The sequence below is a fragment of the Cervus canadensis genome, chromosome 5 (genome assembly GCF_019320065.1).
Source record: "Cervus canadensis isolate Bull #8, Minnesota chromosome 5, ASM1932006v1, whole genome shotgun sequence".
Classification (NCBI taxonomy): Eukaryota; Metazoa; Chordata; class Mammalia; order Artiodactyla; family Cervidae; genus Cervus; species Cervus canadensis.
The window spans coordinates 8,712,278-8,724,377 of record NC_057390.1 but is presented as its reverse complement, the minus strand read 5'-3'; the positions used below and the strand labels follow the sequence as shown (position 1 = coordinate 8,724,377).

General features: G+C 44.7%; 1 long non-coding RNA gene across 8 annotated transcripts in view; it reads left to right on the top strand.

Annotated features, from left to right (window-relative positions):
• Positions 1–3,368: 3,368 nt before the first annotated feature.
• LOC122441452 overlaps positions 3,369–12,100 on the top strand; it is a 42,757-nt gene continuing 34,025 nt past the window's right edge. For 4 of the 8 annotated variants that reach the window (XR_006269368.1, XR_006269366.1, XR_006269365.1 and 1 more), the window contains exons 1-5: positions 3,369–4,025; positions 6,821–6,936; positions 7,953–8,022; positions 10,163–10,398; positions 10,612–11,382. This is a non-coding gene — a long non-coding RNA (uncharacterized LOC122441452). Of the gene's footprint in view, positions 4,026–4,443; positions 4,560–6,820; positions 6,937–7,775; positions 8,023–10,162; positions 10,399–10,611; positions 11,383–12,100 lie in introns of those variants that run through there. The other 4 variants (XR_006269364.1, XR_006269363.1, XR_006269367.1 and 1 more) reach the window with 4 other exon arrangements.

Sequence of the window (12,100 nt, the reverse complement as noted above, 5' to 3'; positions counted from 1 at the left end):
TCTATATTCTTAAACAGCTGGGCTGTTTAGACCAAAATGAGTGATAATTCATCTATAAATTCCAGTTAAGTTGGTGAACCAGTTAACTCAGTAAACAAATTAAGTAGAGCTAAATTAAAAAAATAAATTGGATGGTTCAAGGAGATCAAAATCAAAGAATGCTCTAAAGGAGTCTGGACGTGTTTTTCCAAGTGAGGAATTTCTTGTGATGCCATTTGCAAAGAAGTGAAGATAGAGCTTGCAAAGATTTTTTTTTTTTTTGTCAACTATTGGAGATGAATGTGTACATCTTGGGGTACATAAAGTAGGAAAGCAAGTAGAGAAAAAGGCTTAGCTAGAAACCTGGAGTTTTGCAACCAAAATATTATTTAGAAACCTGCATATGTTTTGAATATTAGAAGGCTTCCCTTTCTCTTCTTTCAGTTATGCTGTTTAAAGTAGCTCATGGTTTTTATCAGCTTTCTTAACCTGAGTCAGATGAATTGGCCTTTGCTGATGTTTCTGGTGCCTTGGATACCTTTTCAACTTGTTTTCTAAGGAGACAGTGTGTATATACTATTTTTGCAGAAATCATTTTGGCCATTTCAAACCTCTTGGTTTTTTTTTTTTTCCCTTCCATTTTGCTATGGATTTTCTTCCCTTTGGTCCTTACCCGCTTTCAATATTTCCTGGGCTTCCCTGATGGCTCAGATGGTAAAGAATCCCCCTGCCAATGCAAGAGACCTGGGTTCGATCCCTGGGTCGAAAGATCCCCTGGAGAAGGAAATGACTATACACTCCAGCACTCTTGCCTGGAAAATTCCATGGATAGGGGACCCTGGTGGGTTATAGTCCATGGGGTGATAAAGAGCTGGGCACGACTGAGCGACTAACACTTTCATTTCGCTTTCACGTTCCTTTAATACTTAAAATCAAACATCTCATGCCCACATGTGCTATTCTTTGCTTTGCTCCAAGGATCCTTTCTTTCCCAGTGATGTTGCTGTTATTTCTTTTCTGCCCCACCACCAAGTTTCCCTCTCAAAGTCCTTCATGCATCTATTGACCACCCTTTATCCCTGCGTCCTTATCTTTTCCTGTTCTCTCTGCTTTTATGGACATGGTCTGTTGTCTTCTTCCACTAGAGTTGTCCCAAGCTATCGGACATTTCATGACAGGCAACTAATTTTCATACGATTTTCTTTTGGACTTGCTCCCTCATTTTTTCTTTTATGAAGTTGCTCAATCCTGCCCTCTTCTCATGGGTGCAGACCCTGTCCTGTTCTTCCTCACTTGCCTTCTTGGGTTCTTTGTCTGGTGGGCTTTGGGTCCATCCAAGAGACTCTAGGTGAAGAGTTCTGATGAGCCCACTTCGCAGGGGCAGTTTAGGACAGTCTCTTGATGGCTAAATAAATGGTGCATCCACACCCACCCTTTTGAAACAGACTTGGCTGGTCCCAGGAGGACCCCCAGGTGGAATGTTGCTCTATGTAAGCATTGAATCAAGGGAGAGGAAGGCAGGTTCTGACTGGGGCTCTCCCCTTTCCACTGTTGGTTTCACCCTGGGGAACACTGGATTCTCTGCACCTCTCTGCATTCTTGGAGATTCCAACACCCAACTCTTAGAGTTTTTGTGTGAGCTGTGCGCTGGGATGTTTCCAGTGAATGTGAGTTTGCCCTGCACTTAGAGACTGCAGAACACTTAAAGCTTATGTCAGACGCAGCAGACCCGGGAGATGTGATGGGAGAAATAATGCTGTGAACGTAGTGCTTCTAGTGTTTCAAAGAGTATTCAGATCGTCCATCTTGCTTCATCTTTACGATGATCCTGGGGGCTGCTGAGGACTCTGGGCCCCTCGACAGTGACCCACTTGGGACCACTGCTGCCATGCAGTTCACATGGGAGGGAAGAAATGCGCACTGAAAAGCCATGTGGATATTATGAAGGCAGTGGGGACGAAGAGGTCCTCCCGAGTGTAGAAAATTGGAGCCATTCAGCCCGTTAGAAGAGAGGAGTTTTATGTTTCAATCCCAAGTTCAGAGAAAAGAAAACCTTTCCTTTTCTTTCCTCTTTGCTGTTGTTGGCAAGACTCTGTGAGACGGCGACTCACATAGAAGACACACACTGGGCCAAATTTTCAAAGAGCCTCTATGCTTTGCATGTGTTAGATTTTTCATGCAGAGCTGAAGCTCTGGGTGGTGGGGAAGTCTGAAGGGTGGAGGGGAGGGTGGGCACAGATGGCTTTTCACATTTGCCACCTCACTTTGAATGTGGAAATGTACTAATTTTGTGAGACTTGGTTTTCTTAAAAGTAGAGTTCCTTAAAGGAGGCTTATATCTTGAGCAGTGCTGTCTTTAAATGAACAGTTCTGCAGATGAGAAGGAATCTGTCTGCTGGACAGTGGTGAGATGAGAAGGAATCTGTCTGCTGGACAGTGGTGAGAAGGTGCTTTATTGTTGGAAATAAAATTCATCCAAGGAGATGCCAAATTACCTTGCCATCCGAGTGGGTTATGGTGACTTCCAATTGCTTGCAGGTCATGTCAACCTTTCTCCTGAGCACTTTTTGTCTCAAATAGACCTTCGCTAGGGAACGATTAAATGTCTCGGAGTTAGCAATTCGATCACAGAGTCTTTTTGAGGATTTGGTCCATTCTCAGAAAGATTCTTTCTTTCCCATGTGACCACCACTGACTTTCAACTCTCTTGTTTTGGCTCTTTGCCAGTTGTATCTGTTCGGGTAGAGAAGGTTATGCTGTGAAAATAGAAAATAGCCATCAAAATCTCAGTGACTTATAATAACAAGTTTGCTCCTTGATCCCATTTCTTGTCTATTGTCGGTTGCAAGAGTGTCCTTCAATCTTAGACATTTATGGATGCAGAATGCCGGGGTTTCTGCTGTACCTGATTCCACACTCACCACAGCAGGAGGTAATGGGACCTGGGGAAGCTTGCGCTGACTTCTATAGCTTCTGTCCTGAAGTGACACCTGTCATTCCTCACATCTCATTGGTCAAAAAGTCACATGATCACACCTGACTACACAGTAGTCTGGTCCATTCAATCCTACTCTGAGCCCAGAAGGTGGGGGAAGAGAAATGCAAATAAACTGCCTATGAGGATCTCATCCTCAGTTATACAAAACCATACAGGACAAGGATTTCTCTCTATTTATCGTAATAGGCACTTACAGGGTACATTTCTCTGTCCTAGACATTTTCAACCCTGAATATTCATTGGAAGGGTTGATGCTGAAGCTGAAACTCCAAAACTTTGGTCACCTGATGCAAAGAGCCGATTCATTGGAAAAGACCCTGGTGCTCGGAAAGATTGAGGGCAGGAGGAGAAAGGGGTGACAGAGGATGAGATGGTTGGATGGCATCACTGACTCAATGGACATGAGTTTGAGCAAACTCTGGGAGATGGTGAAGGACAGGGAAGCCCGGCGTGCTGGCAGTCCATGGGGTCACAAAGAGTCAGACGCGACTGAGTGACTGAAAAACACCAAGACATTTTTGAACCTCACTAACACAGTGTCTCATGTCTCCACGACAGTCTCCAGGAACTGGCTGTTTGGCCTCCTTGGATGCCTATAATACTCTGCAATGCTTTCAGTGCCCACGATTAGGATGAAAATAATAACGAAGAACAGAAACTCACTGGCGGAGAGAAACACACCTCTTAAACAGTTGCTTCAGCTCCTCTTCTTTCCTTTCCCTTGAAAGTGCTTTTCAAGTTTTCATCGAAGAACATCTTTGTGATCAGATTAACCAAATGTTGACCCCAATAAGGAAGCTAAGACTGAGAGAAGATCAGTAGAGACCTTTCAAGCCTCTAATATGTGAGTTCAAGTTTTTAATTCATTTTTGGGGGAAATGACTAATCCCCACCACCATCATCATAACCCTCACCACCACCATCATCATCACCGCCTCCACTTCCATCATCACAGTCACCATTGCCAGCATCACTAGTACCACTGTCTGTCACACTTGTGTTACCCGTATGATGTTTCTCTTACACCATCATGGAGATCATAACACTGGTAAGATTTTTAGTAATTACAAGGCAACTTTTGGCTTAGACGGTAAAGCATCTGTTTACAATGCGGGAGACCTGGGTTCTATCCCTGGGTCAGAAGATTCCCTGGAGAAGGAAATGACAACCCACTCCAGTACTCTTGCCTAGAAAATCCCATGGACCGAGGGGCGTGGTGTCCATGGGGTCTCAAAGAGTCGGACACGACTGAGCGACTACACTTTCTTTGTTTTATTCCTACACATTACATAAATCTAGGAATTAAAAGGTCATGGAAGAATGTAACAACTCAGAACTGTGTTTGGGACTGAGTTTGGATTAAACCTGTCACCCTCTTCAATTTGAATGTTTTTTTTTTCTTTTCATTTTCTTCCTGTGCTACTTTATCCCCTCATTTAAACTTGAAAGAGCTAAAAAAAAAAAAAAAAAAAGAAAGAAAAAGAAAAAAGAAAAATGACACAGTCTATGACCTCCAGGTTCCAGGAAAGGGCAGAATTTACTGAAGCACCAACTGAATTCCTTTACCACATGCATCACTCAGGTATTTTTTTTGAAGTGCACAAGTGTGGCCAGGATTTCCAAAGCCAAAGCTGTTGTTTTTTTTTTCCCTGCCAAACTCTGCTCAGCAACCAGCAGGGGAAGCTAGAAGGACCAGTCTGAAGGAAAGTGGCACAATTAGCCCGTGAATCAGAATGCTTTGGCAGAATTGTGGCAATTGGCAGGTTTCTCTTCACGAGGTCACCCATCTGCTCTGAATCGGGTGTGATGCTCAGGGCCTCTGGGGACAGTGGTCAGAGTGGGCTTTCTCTGGACGTGTTCCCATTGCCCGCTGAACTGAGGAGATCAAGGTTCCCTCGTCGCTTTGGCTTACGTGGGAAGGATGGCATCTTGAACCCCTGCCCAAGGCCTGTGATTTAACAATCCTTTGTGAGGCCCCTGGGATTTGTGTCTTTAAACACTGTTGCTGGTTGAGGTAATGGTGGGGAGTAGAAGGAATCTAGCCCAAAGCTAAAGCCCTGGGGTTTTACCCCACTCCCAAATATTAACAAAACAAGGATGTTATTAAATTACCAATCCCGGCCCCAATTGAATAGATGCCAAGAATTCCGTGCTCCCACCTCACATAATATGTTTTATTTTTCTTCTGGGGATTTGTTTTCTGAATCAGTTTACTTCTTTGTGGTCCAATAATCACCAAATGGAATTCTCCCCATCTTTCATCCTTCATCATTAGGACAAAAATACAGTATCATTTTCTGGCAAGAAGTAAGTATCTCAAAATTAAAGACAATATTTTGTGACCAAAAAAAAAAAAAATCCCTCGAGTACTATTTTTCTGATGAATCAGAACTGGAAGTGATTAAGGGCTCAGTGCCTTAAAACAATGTGCCCTCATGTTGTTCCTCCATGTTTGTTTGTTAGAACATCAAACATCCTCTGTTAAGTAAGTGAAGGGGGGTACTTAACAAATCTTCTAAGTGAGCCATAGATAAGTGCGTTGGCATGGTTTGAGGAAATGCATAGAAGATATTAAAAGTATTTATTTTATTGAGCTAATATTTCCTGCTGGAGATTAGAGTAGCAAATGGAGCCCACAGCTGTAAGAGAGATACTATTCATCAATTTAGTTTCTATTTATTTAGTCCCTAACTGTCAACTTGAACTTGAGTAGAAGTTTTTAAATTGTAACTTACTAAATGCTTATAAGAGTGTTCCTCAAATATAGAATCTCAGATTGTATTTTCATAACAATATACTTAGACTGATTTTATTTGAATTGAATTTTTTTTAAGGCATGCAGAATTCCAAATTTCTGAGAATCTTTAGGCTGACTATGATTTTGGTATGTTGTAGAGAATTACGATTTTAAGATCGTGTATTTTGATCATGCCAGTTTGGAAAATTCCTGATGCCATTTATAGCGCATTTCAGAAGGAAACATTTTTAAAGGCATTGTTTAAAAATCAGGGCTAGCTGTTTTCAGTGCAGGCTGCTGCCTCTTAGTTGTTGGAATCAGAGCACACTCGTTGCAAGTGGCTGTGGTCAGTCTAATCACCAGTGTCTTCTTCGTGGACATACCACTGTGGTTGTCATACAACTTAATTCTTGTTTTAGGTTTACAAAGGGAAGGGTATCTGGGATGCAGATATAGGCCCTGAGGTGATCAGGAGGCAACTAGTAGCTACAATAGTTAAGTTTCTTTAAACAATTTAATAATTGTTTAAATTATCTATTCATTTTTAAAATTTGAATTAAAATTTTATAATTATTATTTCTTTTTTTATAATTATTATTTCTAATTGTAATTGCTTTCCAAGTTGTGTTAGTCTCTGCTATACAACAAAGTGAATTGTGTATATATATATATATATATATCCCCTCCCTCTTGAACCTTTCCCTCCCACCCCCAATCCCACCCCTCTGGGTCGTCACAGAGAACCAGATTGAACTCCCTTCACACACGACAGTGTATATGAGTCAGTCCTCATCTTCCAGTTCACGCCACACTCCCCTTCCCCTTGTGTCCACATGTCCATTCTCTACATCCGCATCTCTACTCTTGCCCTGCGAATAGGTTCATCTGTACCATTTTTCTAGGTCCCATGAATATGCATTAATATATGATATTTGCTTTTCTCATGGACCGTGAGCCTGTCATACAGGGTGAAGTAAGTTAGAAGTAGTTAAGTTTCAGTGAGGAGTTACTGTGTTCCAGGCACTCGACTAAAGAATTTGATGTCCTTTATTCCATGTGGAGACAGTGACTATTTTGCAGTAACTATGACTATCATCATTTTACAGGTGAGGAAATGACCAGCTCGAAGCAGATACTAACTTTCCCTGCCCCCTCACCCCCACCCCAATGAGCTGGCACGTGGTGGGGGCAGTGCATGGCAGAGCTGGGCTGCTCCTAAGAGGTTAGTCTTCTCCACTGAATGCCTGGGTGCGGTGGGGCTTCTCTTGCAGTGGGAACAAACCTGAGTGTTTAAAGATGGTCTTTCAGGCTCCTGAGGCAAAAGGTGGTAAGTGCAGATGACTGACTTAGCCTCCTCTCCCCCATCATAGAAATTCTCCTGCAAAACATCCATGTATTTCCGAGCAGGCTTTTCCATGGACGAGTTCCCGTGGGCACGCGTTCAATTCAAGTGTGCTTTCCTCCAGGGGGCTCTTCCACAAGATTACAAAGACTGGGAACCTCACCCATGATTATTAATATTTAAAAAAAATTTCTTCTGGCTTCTATCGGGGCCCTATCAGTTTCAAAGATCGCTGTCAGGGGTGGGAGCAACTGAAGTTGAAATGGCCTGAAAGCGGAAACGTCTCTTCAGAGCTGTGTGGCCGGTGGAATATTCATAGAGACGTAATCTGACACAGGATACAGAGTTGGTGTTGAAACTCAGCTCCAAACCATAGTTGCTATTTGTAAAACGGGTCCCTCAGGGACCGGCTGGGGATAAGGTAAACGGAGGTGAGGGGGGTTGGAGGGGGGCTGACTGAGCTGCAGAGTGACTGACACAGGCCCAGAGGAGGGGCTTCTGGCCACAGGGATTAGGGTTCTGTGGGGTGTTCGGGGGCGGGGGGGCAGGAGGGCCCAGCCCTTCGCATATGGGAAGGACCACCTCTCCCTCAGTTGGGAGAACCCTTTCCCCTCATGCCGCCTGTGTTTGAAGCTTGAACTTTGGAGGAATTGCTACAGAATCCTTATGCAGTTTGGCCAAATGGGGAAGTGACACCATTTGCTTTTTTTCCCTGACAGTCTTCTGGCCAGGATATTGATGAAAAAAAAACCAAAATATGGCACCGTGGATCCCGATGAGTGTCACCTTCTGATGCTGAAATTCAATCTCAAAATGAACCAAAGGGACCATCTACTGATGACCCACGTTTCCTTTAAAGAATGCACACATCTCTCTCATTTCTTTTTCCCCTCTAGGAACTCTACTCACCTGTAGTTAATCTAAGAATTAACATTTAGCAGAATACTGCCTCAGTGCCTTAATGAGGTATGTGCCATGTGGCTCTGTTGATGAGAGCCCTGTGCTAATGAGGTCATGAGTTCAGTCCCCAGGAGGGCTGATTCACTTGTCCATGGTCCCCCTGTGGACCCCCGAGGGTCACTGGTCACCAGTGACCTTCTGGGGAAGAATCAACACAAATTCTTCACTGTTTGTGGGGAAAAGCCAACTCACAGCAGATGCCTTGAGTTGACTTGGACCATGGCAGTGGTCCCAGGGGGTGACAAAATGGTGCCCCAGAGGCTGCAAGGACTTCCTGCAGACTGTAACAGTGCTGTGCTTCCTGGGGTGGCCTCTGTGCTGGGAGAGCCTGCGTCGGTGTGGGGAGAGGGGGCTCCATCCTGCAAGGAAAGGGGAATGTCTTCTAGAAACAGTCAGGGATGGCAGTGCCTATTCAAGAGGCAGATGGAGAGAATGCTTGAGGAGAACTTGGTTGAGTTTTCATGCATGCTAAGTCACTTCAGTCATGTTGGACTCTTTGAGACCCCATGGACTGTAGCCTGCCAGGCTCCTCGGTCCACAGGGTTCTCTAGGCAAGAATGGCAAGTTATCGATCAGAGCAGTACCACCAATACATCCTCCTACCTTTGAGAGGTTAAAGGATCTGGCCACTGTCCTCCCTTGTTGAACAGAGTATTGTTCATCCTTAGAAATATTTGCTCTTCCATAGGCAAAAAGTATAGCAATGTTACTATACTGTGTATTCCTTTCACTAACAGCAAAACTGACTATTTTTATGTGACCATTTTAACATCTTTTTAGCAAATTTCCTGTTAATGTTCTTAAGACCCATATATTTGAGGGGCCAGTATACGTAACCCTCTCTACTTTATGGGCTATTGTAAGAACTGGTTGAAATAAACTCCTTGAATATGTTTGAAACCTACACAGCAGTTCACAGCTGTGTTGACCAAGTTTGTGGTCTGTAGGGTGAGAGTCAGAGGGAATGGCCACCTGGAGACAGCTGGGCTGAGTCGATGGGCACCCAATGAAGGTGTGGGAGGCTCTCTCCGAGGACTGGAGGGCAGAGGCACCTGAGAGGAAGTCAATGAAGCCTTGACCTTGAGATTTGCTCCTGAGAGAAGGCTGCTGGAAATAGACAAGGTCAGAGGCAATACAGGGGCTGGCAACTCGAAATGGGAGCCAGTTAGAAATGGAAGCGAGGAAAAAAAAGAAAAAAGAAATGGAAGGGAGCACCGTGGGCCGGGGAGTTAAAGGAAGCCAAGGAGATGGTGCCCAGGGCCGGTCTGGACCTCCCCAAGGCGGGGGTCGGGCAGGCACCTCTTCAGATGTCCTCAAACCATCATCCGAGAGCAAACGCCAGCAGTGTTGCTTCTCTGAAAACGCATCTGAATCCCAGTGTGACCAAGGCAGGTGTGTTTCCGAAGAGAAGGGGAAACCGGCACCGCTGCACACAGCTGTGGTCTTGTGTGGTCCCACCCATCTTCTCAGAAAGTCCCTGGAGTAGCCACACCTAAGAAGGGCAAGTGACAGACATAGATAAGCGGCCATTGAGTGAAGATGCGATCCTGCAGTAAAGTCCCCCCAGCATATACACAGCCCCGCTGATGTGAAATTCTATATATTCGTTATCTAGTTATGAGCTTCCCAGGTGGCTCAGTGGTAAAGAACCTGTCTGCCAGTGCAGGAGATGCAGGAGATGCGGATTCGATCCCTGGGTTGGGAAGATCCTCTGGAGAAGGAAATGGCAACCCACTCCAGTATTCTTGCCTGGGAAATTCCATGCACCGAGGAGCCTGACAGGCTACAGTCTATGGGGTCGAAAAGAGTGAGATATAACTGAGAGGCTGAACAAAAACAACAGCAAATATATAATTATATATACACGTGTTATACTTAGGTATGTATACGTAAGTTATAATTATGTTATACTGAAGTTGTACTCCAGTTGGACACAACTGAAGTGACTTAACACATACACATGTTAAGTATAAATATACTTAATATACATTGTATCATTTTGTATATAACACAGGGATATAGGCATATGCCTGCCTGCCTCTAGTAATCTTCAGAGAGTGGTAGTGAGGTGTGAGGGGGAGAAAGAATTAGCTTTGCTTTTACTCCATTTCTAAGTGTTGTTTCCCTTGTTACAACTATTATATAGTCCTTCTTTAATTTGGAAGTGATCCAATCAAGAAAACAAAACACTCCACCCCGCATCAGGGTCAGCAATTTAGGAGGTGATGGGAGCTGAGTTCTGGGATGCTGCTGACTTGGACAGAGGAGCCCCTGCAGCCCCTGAGAGCCACACCTGGCCCCTCGGACACTGAACTCATGGCCGCCTAGCACTCAGATGACGGGGGAGCTGTGCCTCCTTGGCAGGCAGGACCCTGCCAACAGGTAAGACTTCCCGGCCTGGGAGTAAACACAGGCATTCCTTCCAGATCAGGTGTGCATGTCTGTCTGGCAGAGAGGAGGCAGGGATCAATTGCAGGGGAAAGAACTTGAGCTTGTGAGGGAGGAAAAGGGAGAGCTTTTCTTCCTCAGTTCAAGAGCTGCCTCAGCAGCCAATGACAGAGTATCTGCCTGGCGTTTTATGTTATTTTACACCAGGTAAAGCTGCTTTCAGCCAACGATATTCCCTGTGCCAGGGACTGTGCACAGACTGGGAGATGAATTGGGGGACAGACTGTGATGGTCTCTGACCTTCTGGAGGCTCAGCTGAGCTGGGGAGATGGATGCTTCATGAGGGACTAAGCTAACAGAGGAAATGATGCTCTGAAGGAAGTGGAAATGGGTGACTATCAGGGCTGGACTGTTTTGGATTTGAAGGCAATGCAAGCACTTTCTGAGGAGAGTACCTTTAAACCAAATTAACAATTGTGGTGCTGGAGAAGACTCTTGAGAGTCACTTGGACTGCAGGGAGATCCAACCAGTTAATCCTTAAAGAAGTCAAACCTGAACATTTGTTGGAAGGGCCGATGCTGAAGCTCCAATACTTTGGCCACCTGATGCGAAGAGCCGACTCGTTGGAAAAGATCCTGATACTGGGAAAGATTGAGGGCAGGTGGAGAAGGGGACGACAGAGGATGAGGAAGTTGGATGGCATCACTGACTCAATGGATATGAGTTTAAGAACACTCTGGGAGATGGAGAAGGACAGGAAAGCCTGGCGTGCTGCAGCTCATGGGATTGCAGAGTCAGATGTGTTCAGCTGATCGTGAACAATAAGAGCAACAATGAGGAGACGGGGCCAGCAGGTGGAGGAAGGCAGAGGCAACTCAGCCTCTCCACAGAGTGACCTGCAGAGCAGTGAGCCGTCAGGATGAGGTCTGAGAGGCCGGCAGGCATCGGATCACATCTGGCCCCATACATGCTTTATGGTTTGTGTTTTTTTAATCTTTTAAAATTAATTTTTATGGGAGTATAGTTGCTTTACAATGTCGTTAGTTTCTGGGTATCTCTTTTTTTGGATTTCCTTCCCATTTAAGTCACCACGGAGCATTCCCTGTGCTCTATAGTAGGTTCTCATCAGTTATGGTACCATTATCAATAGTGTATATGCATCAGTCCTAATCTCCCAATTCATCTCACCCTCCCTGTGCTTCAGATTTGGAAGTTTGATTTTACCCTAAATGTCAAGGCAAGGTAAAGCATGCTCAGAAATCCAACATCTTAGCACCTCGCTGAAGCACTTCCAACTCAGCCCATATAAAGATCTGTTGACTGAGCACAAAATAAACAGATTGATGTTCTGTGAGTGGAAATCATCCTGTTTTACTTTATTCTATTTTTAAACTTTTGTTTTGACCCCAATTACATGAAAAATCATTCCCGTTTAGATCCATTTTTGTTAAAAGACCAAGCTTACAGTGATGAAAATACAAAGGCTGATGTTGAGAAGCCAGCCTGAAGTGAAAGGAAAGGTTGATGAGACACTGTCTGCAGGACCCGGATTGTGTGAAGCACTTTCAGAAACCATCACCTGTCATATAGATGAAAGGCTTGGTGAGGCCACACCCCCGTGTGAGGTCCCAGGGACGTGTATCTCTGTTCCAGGGAACTTTCCTGGTTGTTGTTTAGCTGCTCACTTGTGTCCGA